The following is a 19,511-nucleotide window of genomic DNA, read 5'->3' as shown; positions in this document are numbered from 1 at the left end:
GATTTCGAGCACATCGTCACGTATGATCCTTAGAAACCCTAACATCTCCACATGATCACATAGAGTTTATGAAACTATACGAGAGACTTGTCAATTTAGAACTAAACTTTCCTAACACTTTCTCAAATGCAAAAATAACCTATATAACAATTGTATATCTTGATGAGTTGTACAAACTTGGTATTCATGACTTTTCTAGTTGAGACCATCTAGGGTTTCGAAAACTGGTTTGGAGCAGTCAAAATTTAAAAATCCAAAATTTGAATTGTTCAAACTTTGTCAAATGAAAAGTTGACCAAAACAAAAAATGTAGATCTTGATGAGCTTAACAAACTTGGTATTCATGACTTTTCTATTTGAAACCATTTAGAGTTTCAAAAACTGGTGTCAAAGTGTCATTTTTTAAAAATTTAAAATTTGACTTGGTCAAACTTTGTCAAACGAGACACTAAATGACTTCAGATGAAAAACTTTTGAATACAAAGGTGTTAGAACTCATCAATATCTACAATTGTTATATAGGTCATTTTTCCATTTGAGAAAGTGTTAGTAAACACTAGTCACAAAATCATGAATCTCACATAGAGTTTATGAAACTATACGAGAGACTTGTCAATTTAGAACTAAACTTTCCTAACACTTTCTCAAATGCAAAAATAACCTATATAACAATTGTATATCTTGATGAGTTATACAAACTTGGTATTCATGTCTTTTCTAGTTGAGACCATCTAGGGTTTCGAAAACTGGTTTGGAGCAGTCAAATTTTAAAAATCCAAAATTTGAATCGTTCAAACTTTATCAAATGAAAAGTTGACCAAAACAAAAAAATGTAGATCTTGATGAGCTTAACAAACTTGGTATTCATGACTTTTCTATTTGAAACCATTTAGAGTTTCAAAAACTGGTGTCAAAGTGTCATTTTTTTTAAATTTAAAATTTGACTTGGTCAAACTTTGTCAAACGAGACACTAAATGACCTCAGATGAAAAACTTTTGAATACAAAGGTGTTAGAACTCATCAATATCTACAATTGTTATATAGGTCATTTTTTCATTTGAGAAAGTGTTAGTAAACACTAGTCACAAAATCATGAATCTCACATAGAGTTTATGAAACTATACGAGAGACTTGTCAATTTAGAACTAAACTTTCCTAACACTTTCTCAAATGCAAAAATAACCTATATAACAATTGTATATCTTGATGAGTTATACAAACTTGGTATTCATGTCTTTTCTAGTTGAGACCATCTAGGGTTTCGAAAACTGGTTTGGAGCAGTCAAATTTTAAAAATCCAAAATTTGAATCGTTCAAACTTTATCAAATAAAAAGTTGACCAAAACAACAAATGTAGATCTTGATGATCTTAACAAACTTGGTATTCATGACTTTTCTATTTGAAACCATTTAGAGTTTCAAAAACTGGTGTCAAAGTGTCATTTTTTTTAAATTTAAAATTTGACTTGGTCAAACTTTGTCAAACGAGGCACTAAATGACCTCAGATGAAAAACTTTTGAATACAAAGGTGTTATAACTCATCAATATCTACAATTGTTATATAGGTCCTTTTTTCATTTGAGAAAGTATTAGTAAACACTAGTCACAAAATCATGAATCTCACATAGAGTTTGTGAAACTATATGAGAGACTTGTCAATTTAGAACTAAATTTTCCTAACACTTTCTCAAATGCAAAAATGACCCATATAACAATTGTAGATCTTGATGAGTTGTACAAACTTGGTATTCATGACTTTTCTAGTTGAGACCATCTAGGGTTTCGAAAACTGGTTTGGAGAAGTCAAAATTTAAAAATCCAAAATTTGAATGGTTCAAACTTTGTCAAATGAAAAGTTGACCAAAACAACAAATGTAGATCTTGATGAGCTTAACAAACTTGGTATTCATGACTTTTCTATTTGAAACCATTTAGAGTTTCAAAAACTGGTGTCAAAGTGTCATTTTTTTTTAAATTTAAAATTTGACTTGGTCAAACTTTGTCAAACGAGACACTAAATGACCTCAGATGAAAAACTTTTGAATACAAAGGTGTTATAACTCATCAATATCTACAACTGTTATATAGGTCATTTTTCCATTTGAGAAAGTGTTAGTAAACAGTAGAGTTTCAAAGTGTCATTTGTGAACAATTGTTATATTGTTGACATATTTTTATTTGAAATTTGTTATTATCCTATAATTTTTGTATTTACACCTTTTTCATTTGTATTCATTTGGTACTCAATATATTTATATAACATATCTACTTTGAAAATAGAAAAATAAAAAAACAAATGAATATTGGGCCACGTAGGGCTCCAGAATAAGCATTACATTTAGCCCAAACCCAACCCTCCCACGTGCTTGGCCATTAGATCAAAACGGACGGCCAAGATACATCAGGTCCCAAATAAAAACACTCCAGAAACCCTACCCATCCCTCCCCGTATCCACTCCCTGCATCACGGCACCCTACTCCTGCGCCTCCACTTCCTCCGACTGTCCCCAATCAGCAAACCCTACCACACCTCGATCCCACATCCCACTAGCGCCGCCACCTGCATCTCATGGCTGCCTACGAGCTACGCCGCCATGGCCCTGGTCCTCAGCATAACCCCCTCTCCTGTGAGCAGCCAAGGGCAGCATGGAGGAGGGCGCCCGGCCTCGATCTGGCCATCGGCTGCGTGGAGGAGGACGTTTGGCCTCGATCCGGTTATGGGTGGCGTGGAGGAGCATGTGTGTGAGGTCCTAGGGAAGCCTCCCCACCGAGTAGCCCGGCCCCAACACCTGCTCCTCTTTCTCATCCTCACTGTGCAGGAGCAACGAGATCCATGGCGCGTGCGTCCTGGGAGCAGGAAGCGACAGCGATGGCTGATTTGCAGCAGCACCCCAGCGACCACCAAAGTCCGCGCTCGCCCACGTCCTGCCGCAATCGGGTGGGGCAGACCCCTGCAGTCTTTCTGCTGCTCCACCCCTTCCGAGACGACGGTGTACGGGCGTATCTTCCTCGGCCGCTCCCAGGCGACGGAGTTCGGGCGCAACTTCCTCGCCAGCTCCGCCGCTGCCTTGCGGCGGTGACGGCTGCGCTGCACGGCGGCTGGCGGCTCTCCTGCCAGTCTCTGTTCCTCTCAGCCCCAGATCCTGGCGCCGGGGCCTTCCACGCTTCCAGGTGCGTGCAGCTGTACTGCAACCCTTTTCATTAATGTGCCGTGTCAATACCAATTCTATACAGGTTAGTAAAGCTTATTTGAAAAAGATCCTGTACTTGGCTCCTGTAAATTAGAGTGATTCTGTTTAATTTCTTCAACATTTAGTGACGTGCGGCAGCAGTTTCTGATAACCATTGTTCATAAGATTCATACACGGAGATTCCTGGGATGATGCCTTCCACCTGACAGAGATTCATACACAGAGATTCCTGGGTACTTCCCTAATAGGTCATTTCCACATCACGGGGATATGCATCCTTAACTGAACACCATAATCTCATTGTTTCCCCTGCTCTGGCCTGAACCAAACTGCAAACACCAGATGTGTCCATCCATTCTTCTCAGTCAAGTACCCCCATTGCACAGCTTTGATTTCAAAAAGACCTCGCCACAATTAATTAGTCCCTCACACAATGCTTGCTATATTTCAGGTTAATCTAAGGCATGCATAGGCTACATGGTCTGTCCAGATAATTGTTCCATAATCCACAGCAACAGCGTGACTCCTCTTACAAGGTTATTTTGTTGACTCATGATTCGTTCATAATATCTTCCGCACCATTTATCAAAACAAGCCTCCATGTCTTGCCTTCTACAAATTCCCCTTTGCATTTTTAAACAGCTTTTGCATAGTACACAACAGCCAATTGCTCTAGGTGAAATGTGGAGATATGTGTGAGGGAACGTACTTCTCACGTACACTGATGTTGACCAAAAATAAAGGTCTCTACAGATCCCGCTTTTGTATCATGCCTGTTACATAAGAAAAAATTTCCATCTGTTGCCGCTGTTGTATTATGCCTGCTAACTAAACACTTTGCATTTCCATGCTTGCCCACTATGTATTACGCCACTGCATCTTTTAGTGGTTTATAATAGATTCATTGTCACCCTATTATGTTTGTGAATTATCCTAACCACCCTACTAAATGGCTCACTGCTTATATGATAACACTTCACTATGACAAAGCCTATTTTTGCTATAATAGGTACAATAACTAGAAGAAAGGAGGCTTCGCGAGGAGATGGAAGCGAGGGCGGTGGAAGAGCGGGAGGCCCAACGACAGAGGATAGAGGAGCTGGTGGGGTTCGTGTCCACTCTTGGCGCCGCTATGGGGCGGACCATGCCAGCTAGCCTAGTCTTGCCACTTCCTCAAGCAGCTACTCCTGTGAGTACCAATATATTACTTATTATGTTCCAACCTGACATAGGGCACACTAGAAAAAAATATGCAATCTCAAACATACAATATGGTGTTGGTGGTGACGGCGGTTGTTGTTGTGGTGTGGTGGTGGCAGTTGTGGTGTTGGTGGCGGTGTATTGATATATATGTTCTTGACGGTCATCGTGCCGTTTGTTTTCTTGCAGGGTTTGGAAACCTCTTCGTGCAGGGGAGGTTCTGCCGAAATTTTTTATTGACGGTATCCTTTTCATTTTTTTCAGCATCAATCGGGCGTGGCATCGAATCAAATTGGAGGGTCGCCGGCTTCACAGATTAGAGCGTCACCGGCACCACAGCTTGAGCCGAATCAAGTGGAAGGGTCGCCGGCTTCACAGATTGGAGCGTCGCCGGCACCACAGCTTGAGCCGAATCAAGTGGAAGGGTCACCTGGAGCATCAAACCACGGGCCTCTTCACCCTTGACAATCGTCGTGATCAGCTTGTTGTGAACTTTGGTAAGAAATTTGGTTGTGCACTTATGAACTTGTGAACTTGTGGCACATTTGGACTTTTGGTATGAACATGTGATATATGTGAACATGTGGTTCTTATTTATGATTCATGTGATATATTTGTGGTGTTTGAATATGATTTATATTTGTGTCGCAAATGGAATAATCAAAAAAAAATTCAGCTTCTGGTTACTTTGCCTAGTGTCAGGGGTCTGACACTAGACAAAGGGGCCACACGTGGCACACCTAGGAACAGGCTTTGCCTAGTGTCAGGAAACTGACACTAGGCAAAGTAGGTAGTTTGCCTAGTGTCGGAGGCATGACACTAGGCAAAGCTTGGCATATTTGTCTAGTGTAGGCGGCCTGACACTAGGCAAAGCTTGACATATTTGCCTAGTGTCGGGCGCCTGGCACTAGGCAAATCTTACATACTTTGCCGAGTGTCAGACCTTCGACACTAGGCAAAACGTCCGTTACGATTTCCACCGTCAATGGAATACTTTTGCCGAGTGGTGTCCTTGACACTAGGCAAACACTTTGCCGAGTGTCCGAGGTTTGACACTCGACAAAGTGCTCTTTGCCTAGTCCGCCTCTGCCGACCCTTGTTTGCCTAGTGTGACACTAGGCAAACTGTTTGCCTAGTGTTTCTGGGCCTTTGCCTAGTGCCTACGGCACTAGGTAAATCGCGCGATTCCAGTAGTGTCGATCCTCGCAAGGCACGTTAGGAAAACGTAAATTCTGGAAATTCACATAAAAATTAGAAAGATTGGCATTAATTCAATAAACTCTAATCACCATTAATAATACTTCTTCCATTATAATAAATATCATAATATAAATTGATGATAATAGCTATTAGATTCAAATTGTGTTTTCTAAATGTTACCCACTCACCTTTTGTCATCATTATAAAAAAAACATCACGTACGTACGGGTACGGCGGCCGGCAGCCCATGGGAGATGTACGTGACAAATCCATCGAAACAGGTCCTTGTCACTATTCCGTGTGTGCTACTCCATATGCACTTGCACGGTTCTTGTTCCTTCAGAGACAAGTAGTGTGGCTAGGTAAGTACATATTCCTTCTCTCCGTCCAAAGATTATTTTAAGTTTATTATGCATCCTCCGTCTAAAAAAAATAATAAGAATAATTCCTGCAGATATGAGTGGACAAAATTTCACCGAAAATGATTATTAACTGACTAACCGAACAAACCGATTAATGAAAAACTCGATTAACCGAAATTTTCATGATCTATTCGGCAAAGACTTTGGGCTATTTTGTTCACGCAAATCTATTTGGTTTTTGAGCTGGCATTAACCGGTTTAACTGAAATTATTTTTAACTATTATATATTAAACACTAAAAATGTGTCCATTTGCATATCTAAATGTATTTCTATGAGACTTTGTTTGTTAGAAGCAATTTTTTGTTGACTTTGCCTTTATTTCATTACATGATCCATTCCTTGTTAGGTGCTTTTTTATCAAGACAATTATATTGTTGTATTATCTTTCGTAAGAAGGGCGGGCCTGGTACAAGAGGTAGAGTCTTATCGCCTATGACCGGAAGGTGCCGGATTCGAGTCGCGGTCTCCTCGCATTGCACAGACGAGGGTAAGGCATGCCACTGACACCCTTCCCCAGACCCCGCATAGAGCGGGAGCTCTCTGCACTGGGTACGCCCTTATTATGTTTCGTAAAAAGTACAATATACATTGCAGTTAACCGAGTAACCAAAACTGATTATGTTAGTCGGTTCTTAGTTTTTTTTGCAATAAATTCAGTTAATATTTTGCAATATTTATGACACTAATATTATTAATATATTTTATTAAATATAATTTCATAGCATATCTGTTTTTCTATTGTGAATGTTGATATATTTTTTTTCTGTAACATTGGTTGAATAAAGATGAATATATTTATAACCGTATCCTTTTTCGGACCTCTTATCTAAAAAAATCTTTTTCTAGACCGACGTAAGAGCAAGTACAATAATGGACTTATAACCAAGCTAATGGTGATATGGAGAAGAGAAGAGAGGAGAAAGATATGACCTTAACTCTCATGCAACAAACAAGTTGGGCACGGAAGCATATGCATTAGTGCGTCTAAATAGCAAGTGTTGTGAGAAGAAATAGGAAATAGAAACCTTTTTGAAGACAAATAGGAGACACTTGTTGTATAACTTAGCTCAGGTAACTTGGATTATAGCCCAGCACTGTCTTCTCTGACACCCAGCCCTATAGCAGTAGCTAGCTACGCGGTTTTCAGCACTCGATGGTCCATTCCGATTCCTTTTATTTATGCGTATACGTACGTACTTTTAGCGTGCCAGATATTCAGTTTGGGAACGAATTTTCTCCGCGCCTACTGTACATGGTGTTGAAACTAGGGTTTCAGACAGTGTGGGGGAGACTGGGGCCTCCGCCCGTCAGGGGTCGCCTTCGGGCGGAGGCTCGGCATAGGCTCGACAGGTGAACTCGTGGGAAGCTGGCACAAAGAACTAGGGTTTCATTAATTCGTTCGCCAACCAACCTGCACGGTTACAAGTGTTCCTTATTTATAGGGCTCAACTATTTCATGACAGAATTTATTACAATGCCCCTCAACTGCTACAGTACATTCCTGGAATATTCCGCCGCTAGCCTCTTGTTTGCGGGGCAATCCTGCCATACCGTCTCCGAGTAATGGGCCTCCATGAGCAGCCGGCCCACCATGCCTCGGTCTTCGACCCAAAGGCCTGGGTCCCCGGTGCTGGCCTCCCTCTCCAGGGGCGCCCTGCTGCCTCGGCGGGTCTCCGCCGGCCGGTTGGAGACATCTCCCGCGGGTCTCCGCGCGGCCGCGCGGGGGCCATGGCTCTCGACGCTGGCCTCCGCCATCGGGGGCGCGCGTCGCCCCGGCGGGTCTCCGCCGGTCCGGTAGGAGACATCATCCGTAGGTCTCCGCTCGGCCGCGCAGGGGCCATGCTGGCGTGTTCTGGCCTCCACCTTCAGGGGCGCGCCGTCGCCTTGCCTGGTCTTCGCCGGTCCGGTCGGAGACATCATCCGTAGGTCTCCGCCCGACCGCGCAGGGCCATGCTGGCGCGTTTGCGCGGACCACGAGCGCCTGCGCTTGAGTACCTGCACACACTTAGGTAAGATTGTTTGTTTGATTAGTTCAGAGGTAGGGCGGCCTCCGCCCTTATTACCGGAGACGCCCGTAAGTCGGAATGGGGCGGTGTCCGCCTGGGCGGTCGGAGACGTGTGTGCCTGGCCCTGGCGGGATCCGCGATGAGGGCGGCGCCATTCGAGCATAGCCAGGAAAGTTCCTTTAGTCAGCGCCGGGTCTTCACCCTAAGACGGTCGAAGACGCCTTGGCGACATCTTGTTGTCGGAGGCCTTCGTCACTCGCCGAAGCCGTGTTACAACAGTTCCCCCCTTTTGAGACCATGGTTCGCCGGAGCGTGCCGTGAGCTCAAAATGCCTTGGCCAAAGGCGTTGGCGGGGGCGGAGGCCATATTCATCGGTGTCTTCGAGCGAGGCCCCACTGCTTCCCCCCTGGCCCGCTCTGGCGTGGCCGTTGGTCTCGTTGAGAGTAGCCGTTGGGCAACAAATCTAGCCGTTGCCCTACGGCGCGGCCGTTTCTGCCGTGTCAGTTTCCGTTGCACACCCTGCGACTTTTTTGGAGGTGACCGTTGCGCGGTGGGCGAATTTTCTGGAGGTGACCGTTGTGCGGCGGGCGAATCTTCCGGAGGTGACCGTTGTGTGGCGGGGGCCGGACCGCCTGCCCGCTACCTATATAAGGGTGCTATTGGTGGCGGGGTCCCCCCCTGCATCGCTCATTCGCTTTCATTGCATTCGAGAAATCGCTCTCTGCTCTCTTCGCTTTTGCCTTTCGCTGCCCCCGCGCGTTCCGTCTTTCTGCTTGCGTCTCGCGCTTAGGGTGCTGTCACGGTGGCTTTCCTTTCCGCCTCCGCCCAAACTCGCCGGCCCGCCTTTTTCGGAGCCTACCGCCACCTTCTCGGCGTTAGGGCCGTCGGCTGGGGTGCGCGCTTTGAGGAGTGCATGCTTGCCTCTGCCTCCGCGTTGGAGTTTGAAAAACTAGTGGAGGAGGATTTGGGGAGTCTCTCTGCGTCTATCGGAGACCTGATCACCGCGGACTCCAGAGATATGGCGATAAAGTCTTGGGACTTCGGCCCCTCCTCTATTACTGAGGAGGCAATCGCGGAGATGTTGAAGGAGTCATGTTTTCCTTCTTCTAGGGTAAAAATCCCTCCGCCTGGCTAGACTGTTCCGGAACCAGAGGAAGGATATGCGGTGGTCTTTCGGGACTTCTTCACCTACGGCCTCCGCCTTCCTTACATCCCCTTCCTTCGCCGGGTGTTGGAGACCTTCAATGTCCAGCTCCATCATCTGACCCCTACTGCTTTCCTCACGCTTAGCAAATTCTGCTGGGCGTGCGTTTCTTACGGCGCCAAGCCGGATGTGGACACCTTCTGCACGTACTATGAGCTGTAGAAACAGCCGAAGAAGAAGAAGGAGGTGCGAGAGGGCAAGGAGGTGGAGGTGGCCTACCAGTACGGTAGTTGCACCTTCATGTCGAAGAGGAACCAAGGCGTAGATCGCCTGGAGATTTCATTCTGCCAGAAAGGCAAATGGGACCACGGCTGGCTTGAGCAGTGGTTCTATGTGAAGACCTACGGGGTCCGCAGCACTACCGAGGATGGCGTGGAGCTCTCGGAGTATCCATTGACTTCTCGGATGGAGGAGATGGCGCCGCACATGCGCGTGGATCCACCGGAGGAGGTGTCTCCGATGAGGGAGGCTTGTGATCAGGCTTTTGCGGCAGCGTGCCGCTACTCTGGTGGCCACGATCTGGTGGAGGAGATCATGGCCTCCAACTACTGGCCCTTGGGCAAAAACAACCCAGCCTTTCGGCTGGAGCAAGTCAAGGTTCCCGTTTTCGGGCCGGAGGCCGGGATTCTGTTCCCCCTCTTTGGTCGGTCCTTGGGGGAGGGGGTGACGGAGGACGGTTTCGTCTCCGAAGTTGAGGAAGCCGCCATAGGGTTGGTTGGCAAGATTTCTGAGCGTGAGTACACGTCTCGGATGGCCGTGGCAGGCACCATGCCGCGGCTCAATTGAGTTTTTGAGGAGGTTGGGATCGTCTACCGGGAGCGCGAGGTTCCCGCCGAGGTCCTGGCTTCGATCGAGAAGAAGAAGAAGAAGGCCTTCGCGAAGAATGTTACGGCGGAGGCCGAGTCTAAGAAGAGGAAGGGCGCCGTCGGCTCTCGGGCACCTGTGAAAAAGAAGAAGAAGATCGGTGCTCCGTTGATTGCACCGGCCTTGTCTTCTGCTGGTAGTGCGTGCGTTGCCTCCGCCGGCAGTGAAGACGTTGAGAGTTCCTCCATCCCGTCTGCTGACGTGCGGGTTGCGAGTGGAGGTGACCGCGGCTCTCCTTTAGCTCCGGTGTGCCCTACGAGCGGCGCTGTGAGCGGTGCCGAGCATCCGGAGGCCGGCGCTGCCCCTGAGCGCTCCTCGCATGGTGCTGTGTGTCGGCAATCAGCCGGAAGGTAGCGTCGTCGAGCCTATGCCCGACATTCTTGGCGGGCTGTGCTCGAGCTCTGAAGAGGACACGGAGGCCATCCCGCGGCATGCTCCTCCGTCCCCTGCCATTATCGCGCCTTCGCCCGTGCCGACGGCCGACGTCGAGCAGGTGGAGGCCGCGCTTGCTGAGCAGGCCCCGGTGACTCGGCCTTCTTCAAGCCCTCCGCCCGCCGAGCCGCCGTCCAAGGAGATCCGGCCCTTTGGGCCTTCGCCACACGATATGGCGGAGACTTCTGCTCAGTGGGCGCGGCAAGCTGCCCAGCCTGGGCTTTTTATGAGTAAGTCAGTTTGGTGCACATTTTTGTGTTTATTGTCTTCGCTCGGTTCATTCCTTTACGTATCGTGCCGAGTGCTAATACTGTGTATGTGTTGCTTTGCAGGTGATGTCATGGCTAGGCTCCTCACCCCAGAGGAGCGAGCGGCCGCTGTCGGCGCTAGGTTTGGTCCGGGGCAGCCGGGGCTGACGACGCCGGGTCCGAGTGAGTATAGAATGTTTATTTTGATCATCATTTGGCCTGTTGTTGTTGCTAGTTTCTGATCTGCCCTCTGACCTGAGCTGTTGTTGTTGTTGTATTTTTACATAGGCTCCTCCGACACCTCTATCTCAGGTTGGGAGGAGTATTATCTTGCTGTTCTTAGGGATGTCGGAGGTGGTCTTTGGCTGTTGGTGTGTTTAACGTGAGATTTGCATTTCTCACCTTATCGTTTTGTGTTTGTTTGTTCTTCTTTGAACAGATCGCTTCAAGCAGCGTCTGAGGGACATGGATTTCTTCCAACTTCTCCGTGTTCATCTAGAACACTAGAGCCTGGTGCGTCTTCAGTGGTTTTGCCCCTTTCTTTCTTTTATTTTTTTGTGTATGCTCGCTTCCCGTTGTTGATCGCTTTGGTTTTTTCCCTCTGGTCGCAGGGGTATCACACGGGTGTCGTTATGGAAGAGCGTTGTACCCGCGAGGTCTCCGACCGAGACACCGTGATCGAAGCGCTCAAGGCGGAAATCGAGCGCCTAGAAGGTGAAAAAGGGGGTCTATCGGACTCTCTTACAGCTCTCCGCCTGTCTCTGACGGAGAAGGAGTAAGAAAAGGATGGCTTGAGGGCCGATCTTGCCAAGGCCCGGGAAGCGGAGGTTTTGTCCATCGAGCAGGCCCGTAGGGCAAACGAGCTGACCGAGGGTCTCTGGCGAGAGCTTGCCTCCGAGAAGGAATCCGCAGCAGCGGTGAGGGAGCACCTGTCTTTGACGACGAGGCGTTTGGACTCGGTCAAAGGAGTCCTTGCTGCAACCGTTGGCCACTACCGGGCCACCGTCGCCGAGCTCGGAGGCAAAACCTCCGCTCCTTCGGAGGAAGACAGCGTGTACGCCCTCGCCTCCTGGCTAAAGCGTCACCTTGCGAAGCTCCCCGGTCTGATCAACGGTTGCACGGACTACGGGGCGCTAGCGGGAGTGGCGAATTATGCCAAACTCTTGGCGCACGGCGGGTGTACGCATACCGAAAGTATTCCGGAGGGGGCGCTGCCTGGTCTGGAGGAGCTCGGTGAGACCTCTCTTGGTTTGCGAAAAACCTTGAGAAATTTCATTGGGCACTTTTGGGCTCCATTTGGGAGATCTGCTGCTCGGAAACTGGCGGAGGACAAGAGGGCGAAGGTATTTGTAGTCTTTGTAGCCACCCCTTTTTCTTTTTGTTTTTGGCGATGCTGCGAAGGCTTTCGTTGCTTTTGCCCCTGACACTCTGGCCTATGCTTTAGGATGCGTAGAAGGGTCTTGCGGGCAGGCCTCCGTCAGTTCCGCGCTCGGCGACTGCGGTCGGTGCCTCCACCGCTGATGGCGCTCCGGGGGGATCTACGATCGGCGGTGGTGCTGGTGGTCGGAGGCCGCAGGTGCCGTGCCCACCCACAGTTGATGCGGGCTCTGCTCCAGGGACTTCCACTGCGGCCGATGCGCCGGAGGTCTAGGCTCTTTGTAGCACTTAGTTGTTTTAGCGTGTATTTTGCAGTCCAGCTAGACTTTTGTGAATAAAGTTTATTTTGTTCTGAATGGTTTTGTGGAAAATTTTAACCTTGCGCAGGTTCCGAATCGGGAGCCTGCGCAAGATGTTGTGCCTTTGACTCTCTACAACGACGGTATTTACGTGAGCGGAGAGCTTTGGGAGTATTGGCGTTTGGCCTTTCCCCACAGCGTTGCACGCGACGTGTTCGTGTCAGTTAGGTTTGACATAGACGACGAGCGCGCTCGGTTTACTCGCGCGCTCGCTTGGCGCGGACCTCCGCCACAATAGTTAGGATTTTATTTCAAGTTGGTGTCCTGTAAGAATGTTTCCCGACGCTTTATGGAATACAAGACAGGTTCACTTTCTTGATTGTTTGTGCGGTGGCTTGAGCCTGTCGTGCTAGTTTACATATCTCGTCTAGTCCTGAGCTTGCGCACTATTGTTCTTTGCTTGGGCGAACGTGCGCGATACAGAGGTGGTGGCCAGGACCTTCGTCCCATTTTCTCTCCTTCTCTGTTCTCACTTGATGGCCGGGGTAGAAGTCTCCACAGTTTTCCGACCAGCGGAGGCGTACTTGAAGTCCGCCTCGCGAGGCTTGCCGAATTGGTGTTTGATCCGACTGGAGGTTTGGCGCAGCTTGTGCAGACGGCGGAGACTTTTGGTATTTCTTTAGCTGGGTGTTTTAGCTGTCTAGAGGCATGGGCCTCCGACGCTGCACACCCGTGGGACATGGTTGGTCTTTGGAGATGGTAGGTTAGGTCTCCAGCGTTAGGGGGATGTTATGAGTTTTCGTACGATATCCCCCTGCTCCCGTAGGCCTTTGTTGTTCATCACCGTGCCGTAGGCCCTATCTCTTTTCCCACTGTCTCCGACTGTCTACTGGTGCCTCCGATTTTACGAGTTTTCGTACAATATCTACGGCCGACTTGGATATCTAAGGAGACCCCTGCCTCCATGGCTATCGCTATGGCTTTTGCCTGTGCTATGCCTTGCTCCCCCCTTGCGCCCTTGCGCCTTATGCTGACTGAGTTTCTTAAGGGCATGGGGGGAATCCGTTTTTATAGTGGGGTGGTGGCTTTCGAGTGTTAACATTTTTGTATGTTGTTAGTTGGAACGTATCTTGGCTTTAATGGCCTGTATCTTGCCTGAATTATTCGTTCCCCTTGAGATCTTTTTGAAGTAAAGAGGCCTGGCACCGCATTGGTGGCAGTGTTTTGTCAGGCACTTTCTGTTTTTCCTGTTTCGGATGGCGGAGACCTTTTTCCTGGTTCTAGCGCCACAAATTTGTTGCCCCTGATGCTAGGGTTTTTTTAAGGTCAGAGGCCTGTTTAGCCAAGGTTTTTTTTTCTTGGCGCCTGAACTTGTTCAGGTCTTCTTCGAGGGTCGGAGGCCTGTTCGGCCAAAAATTTTGCCTTGATGCCTGACTTTGGTCAGGTCTTTGTCAAGGGTCGGAGGCCTTTTTGGCCAAAGATTTTTGCCTTGATGCCTGACTTTGGTCAGGTCTTTGTCAAGGGTCGGCGGCCTTTTTGGCCAAAGATTTTTGCCTTGTTGCCTGACTTTGGTCAGGTCTTTGACAAGGGTCGGAGGCCTTTTTGGCCAAAGATTTTTGCCTTGATGCCTGACTTTGGTCAGGTCTTTATCAAGGGCGAAGGCCTATTTGGCCATAGAGGTCGTTTCAAATTGCCCTTGCCTATGGCTGGCGCTTTGAAAGGACCTGTAGTTTTTGTTTACCGAATATTGCGGCGCTAGAGCTGGCCGCTTTCGGTTTTGGGTTTTTTGGGGCGTTCTTTTGGGGAATTACCTCTTTATACTTGTAGAGGATTTTTACATTGAGCCTGCCTCATTAAAACCTCACCTCCGCTTGGAGTTCCCCTATGAGGAAAAGAGTGCAAGCTCTTTTACATTTTGTATGATTGAAGTAAAAAAACTAAGGTAAATGCATGGAGGGGCCTCCGCTTATATTTTGCGGAGGTTGCCCTTTGGTACATTGCCTAGACGTAGTATCTACGAAGGCTGTCAATATTCCATGTGTGGGTTGTCGTGACACCTTCACTGTCAGTCAAGTGGAAAGAGCCAGGTCGGCCTGCTGCCGTTGCTGTGTATGGGCCTTCCCATTTCGGTTGCAACTTGCCGACAAATTGTGCATTGGGTTTTCTCCTGAGTACGAGGTCTCCGTGTTTTATGTCTTTCCTTACCACCTGAGAGTCTATCCACTTCTTGGTTTGGGACTGATATTCTGCAATGTTATCGACTGCTTCCAGTCTTGTGGCTTCTATTGTTTCTTTTGCATATTCTTCATCTTGCAACATATGCTGACTTGTTGTGCGGAGGCTTTCATGCTTTATTTCTTCTGGCATCATGGCCTCTTCTCCATAGAGCAGTTTGAATGGTGTGAAACCTATTGTTCTTGAGACAGATGTATTGTGTGACCAAATAACCCTAGGTAATTCATCTATCCATTTTCTTTTGCGTAGGCCCAGCAGTGTTTTTGATATTGCTGAAAACACTATTCTGTTTGCTCTTTCCACTGCTCCATTGGACTCTGGGTGGTATACCGAGGCGAAGGCTAATTTTGTCCCTATGTTTTTGCAGAATTCTTTGAAGTTCTCTGAATTGAATTATTTTCCATTGTCTACTGTCAAAATCCTCGGTACACCGAATCTGCAAATGATGTTCTGCCAAAAGAATTTTCTGATAGTTTCTGAGGTTATCTTCGCCAGCGGCTTTGCCTCTATCCATCTTGTGAAATATTCCACTGCTACTACTGCAAATCTGTTTCCTCCTTGGGACGACGGTAATGGGCCGACCAGGTCCATACCCCATCTTTGCAGCGGCCATGTCGGATGTAAAAGCTGGGTCTCCGACGATGGTTTTGACTGTCCTGGAGAGAATGTTTCGCATGCTTTGCATGTTTTGACTGTCTGCTCTGTGTCTTGTATGTGTGTTGGCCAATAAAAGCCTTGCCTTATTGCCTTTGCTGATAAAGCTCTAGAGCCAATGTGCGACCCGTAAATTCTTGAGTGTATTTCTTGAAGCAACTCTATGCCTTCGCTCTGCGATATGCATTTGAGGAGAGGCTGGACTACTCCTTTCTTGTATAGTACACCATCTATGATTGTGTAATTTCTTGCCCTGGCCTGTATTCTTGCTGCTTTTGCTTCATCTTCTTTGGTGGTTTTGCCTTCTAGGAATTCTGTTATCGCCTTTCTCCAATCTTCATTTTGCAGGTGTAGTATGGGCTTTAGTGCCTTAGATGTCTCCGCAGTTGCCGAAGACTTCAAGATCTGGTAAAAAGTGTTTAGTGGCAGTGGCAGGTTGTTTGCCGCAGCCTTTGCCAATTCATCTGCCTCTGCATTTTCTGATCTTGGGATGTGCTTCAGGGTGAAACCCTCGAATCTCCGCTCCAAATTTCTAACAACGGATAGGTATTTGATGTGTTCTGGCTCTCTTGCTGTGTATTCTTTCTCTACTTGGCCAGTGACCACTTGAGAATCTATTTTGACTGTCAATGTTTTTGCCCCTAGGGCCTTTTGCTTTGGTCAGCGCTAAGATCAGGCCTTCATATTCTGCTATGTTGTTTGTTGATTTGAACTCTAGCCTTGCTGCGTATTTCAGTCTGACGCCGGAGGGTGCCGTTAGGACGGTGGAGGCTCCTGCTCCGGCTTGGCCCCAGGCTCCATCTGTGAATGCTATCCAGCCTTGAGTTGTTGGTTGTACCTTGGGCTCTGTCGGAGGTGTCCAATCTACTACAAAATCAGCTAATGCTTGTGATTTGATTGCTGTTCTGTGGACATACGAGATACCAAACTGTGATAGCTCTGTAGCCCATTTGCCTATTCTGCCGGAGGCTTCTTTGTTTCTGAGCAAGTCTTGTAGTGGCAGCGATGTTGGAACTAAGATTTCATGGGCTTGGAAATAATGCTTTAGTTTTCTTGATGCCATCAGCACTGCGTAGGCAACTTTCTCTACCTCTGTGTAGTTGAGCTTGGCTCCGGACAGTGCTTCTGAGATAAAATAAACTGGTTTTTGAGTTTTGCCTGATTCTTTTTCCAGCTCGTGGACTAAGACTGCGCTGACTGCATGGTCGGAGGCTGCCACATACAGCAATAGGTGGCTGTCCGATTTTGTGACGGAGACCATCAGTGAGTTTGCCAGATACTCTTTGAGGTTATGAAATGCCTCCGACTGCTTGGACCCCCATTCGAAGTTGCCTCCGCCCCTCAGGGCTTGGAAGAAGGGTAGGCTGTGTTCTGCTGATTTTGAGATGAATCTGTTGAGCGCTGCTATTCTTCCCATCAGCTTTTGCACTTCTTTCTTGTTTTTGGGCTCTGCCATTGTCATTATTGCTCTGGTTTTGTTCGGGTTCGCTTTGATGCCTTCGCTGCTTATGATATAACCTAGCATCTTCCCTTTTGTGACTCCAAATATACATTTCTCTGGGTTGAGGTGGAGGCCAGCTGTCCTGAGGTTGGCGAAGGTCTCCTGTAAGTTGGAGACATGATCATTCTTGTTCTTGCTCATGACCACTATGTCGTCGACGTAGGCTATGATGTTTCTATCTAGTTGTGAGCCCAAAACTTTGTCATTCTGGCAAAGGTTGCTCTGGCATTTTTGAGGCCCTCTGGCATTCTGGTGTAGCAATATGTCCCGAATGGAGTGGTGAAACTTGTCTTGTCTTCGTCTTCTTTTTTCATCCAGATTTGGTGATACTCAGAGAAACAGTCGAGGAGAGAGAACCTCTGGCATCTGGCTGCCTTGTCGACAAAGGCATCTATTCTTGGCAATGGGAAAGGGTCTTTTTTGTAAGCTTTATTCAGATCTGTGAAATCTATGCATATTCTCATTTTGCCATTTTTCTTTGGTACCAGTACTATGTTTGCAAGCCATTATGAATACTTGACTTCTCTGATCACTTTTGCATCTAGCAATCTTTGCACCTCCGCCTTTGCTGCCAGGATTCTATCCTCTGACATTTTTCTCTGTTTCTGCTTTCTTGGTCTCATGTTTTCATTGATATCCAGTTCGTGCAGTATGATGTTCCTGCTGACTCCCTGGAGGTCGGAGGCTAACCAGGCGAAGATATCCTTGTTTTTTACTAGAGTTTCCATGAGCTCTTCCTCTTCTGCCTTGCTCAATTGTGAGCTGATTGTTACTTTTCTGTCTGGTAACTTTTTTTCTAGAGGGATCAGCTTTATCTCTTTTTGACCTGCCATATCTGTGTCTCCTCTAGGCATATCTGGAGGCTCTAGTTCTTTTTCTGCCGACTCGACTGCATTGATGTTTCTTTGGGCTCTATAGATAGCTTTCTCTATGTTTCTTGCTTCTTTTTGGCTGCCTTGGACTGTGATAATACCATGGAGTGCTGATATTTTCATGCACAGGTAGGCCATATGCAGTGCTGCGTTGAATTTGGTTGTGAATCCTCTGCCCAAGATGGCATTATATGGGTAATACAGATTGACGACGTCGAAGGTTATGTACTCGGTTCTGGCATTCGCTTGGGTTCCGAACTACACTGGGAGTGAGATTTTTCCTAATGCTTATATCTGCTTGCCTCCGAATCCTATTAAAGGGGATTCGGAGGGCTATAGTTGATTTCTGCTGAGCTTCATTTGGTCGAAGGTATTTGCGAAGATGATATCTGCTGAACTGCCAGTGTCAACCAGTATTCTGCTTATCTCCCATGCTGCTATGTTGGTCTTGATCACCAATGCGTCTGTGTGAGGGTAGCTCTCTAGCTGCAGATCTTCTTTTGTGAAGGTGATTGGGACTCTAGACCAATCTGTGTGTTTCGTCGGGCCTTGGACTGCTACATTGTTTACCAGGCGGAGGTGGTCCTTTTTCTGCTTTTTAGTTTGAAACTCCATTGATGATCCTCCGGCGATTGGCAATATCATGCCTATTGTTGGCAGTGCTCCATGAGGGTTGACTTGGTTTTCTGGGTTTGGCTCGTTTTTTGGTGTTGGGGGTTGGTTGTGAGGTGGTGGCGGAGGCAGTTGCTGCATGTGGTGTTGTGGCTGCGGAGGCTCGAACCTTATTCGGTTTTGTTCCGGTGGGTTTGTTTCGAGGTAGGTTATATGGGGAGATTTTGGGTTTATGTAGGTCAGGCTTGCCTCCGACCTGTAGTTGCCCGCCGAAGGCTGCTGCGAAGGTATGACCGCCATGCTGGTAGGAAGTTTGGGTAATAGGCAGAGGCCAGTGTGGAGGGATGTATTTGGGTTGCGTTTAGCGCTGGGTACATTGGGCAGTACTGCTGGTGGCCAGTTGTGTAGGTGGTGTTGACCTCTCTTGCGCTCTGCTGTGTCGGAGGTTGGGCAGTCTGCTTGTTCTTCATCCTTTCCTGTGTTTCTTTTGTCTCCGGACAATCTTTGGTGCTATGCCCTGCGTTTTCGCCGTGAAAAACGCAATATGGCCTGCGTTGTTTCTGGCTTTGGTTTCTGTTCTAGTTTTTGCCTTGGTAACCTTACCGACCTTGGTTCCTTGTCTAGGTCTCCGCTGTGCTGGCGCTGCCTATTGCCCTTGCTCGGGGTGAGGTTGACCCTCGATGCTGAGCACTTGCCCCTGGTCTGGCTTCTGATTTGATACATTCTGGTTCGTATAGGTTTTCTGGGAATTTTTGCTGCCGTTTTGTTATCTGTTTTGACCTTGCTCCTTCAGCCTTTTGCGGAGGTCATTGTCTGATCTGCAGTACTTCTCGAACTCGTCATACAACTGTTGTGTGGAAGTTGGTTTCTTTCTTGCTAGGTGTGCTGCGAACGGCCCGATTCAGAGGCCTTTGATCGCTGCTTCAATGGCGATCTCGTCTAGGACATCTGGTGCCTTCGCCTTTAGTTGCACGAATTTCCGGAAGTAGTCGTGTAGTATCTCTCCCTGCATTTGCTTGCACTGGAACAGATCTGTGGAAGTCAGCGACTGTGCTGTTAGCCCCTTGAAGTTTGCCAATATCTTGTCCCGGAGGTTCTCCCAAGAATAGACTGTGCTTGGTTTGAGCATAGAATACCAAGCCAGCGCGTCGCCTTCGGCTGCAATGACAAATGACTTTGCCAAGACGGCG

The 19,511-nt window shown here is 47.7% G+C and overlaps 1 long non-coding RNA gene across 1 annotated transcript; it reads left to right on the top strand.

Moving 5' to 3' along the window:
- Window positions 1-3,315: 3,315 nt before the first annotated feature.
- Window positions 3,316-4,911, top strand: LOC136507163 (uncharacterized). The gene is made up of 3 exons (XR_010771734.1): window positions 3,316-3,729; window positions 4,203-4,382; window positions 4,658-4,911. It is a non-coding gene; the product is annotated as an uncharacterized lncRNA (long non-coding RNA).
- The last annotated feature ends 14,600 nt before the right edge of the window (window positions 4,912-19,511 follow it).

This window comes from Miscanthus floridulus, chromosome 1, assembly GCF_019320115.1.
Source record: "Miscanthus floridulus cultivar M001 chromosome 1, ASM1932011v1, whole genome shotgun sequence".
Taxonomy (NCBI): Eukaryota; Viridiplantae; Streptophyta; class Magnoliopsida; order Poales; family Poaceae; genus Miscanthus; species Miscanthus floridulus.
This window is presented reverse-complemented; position numbering and strand designations above follow the sequence as displayed.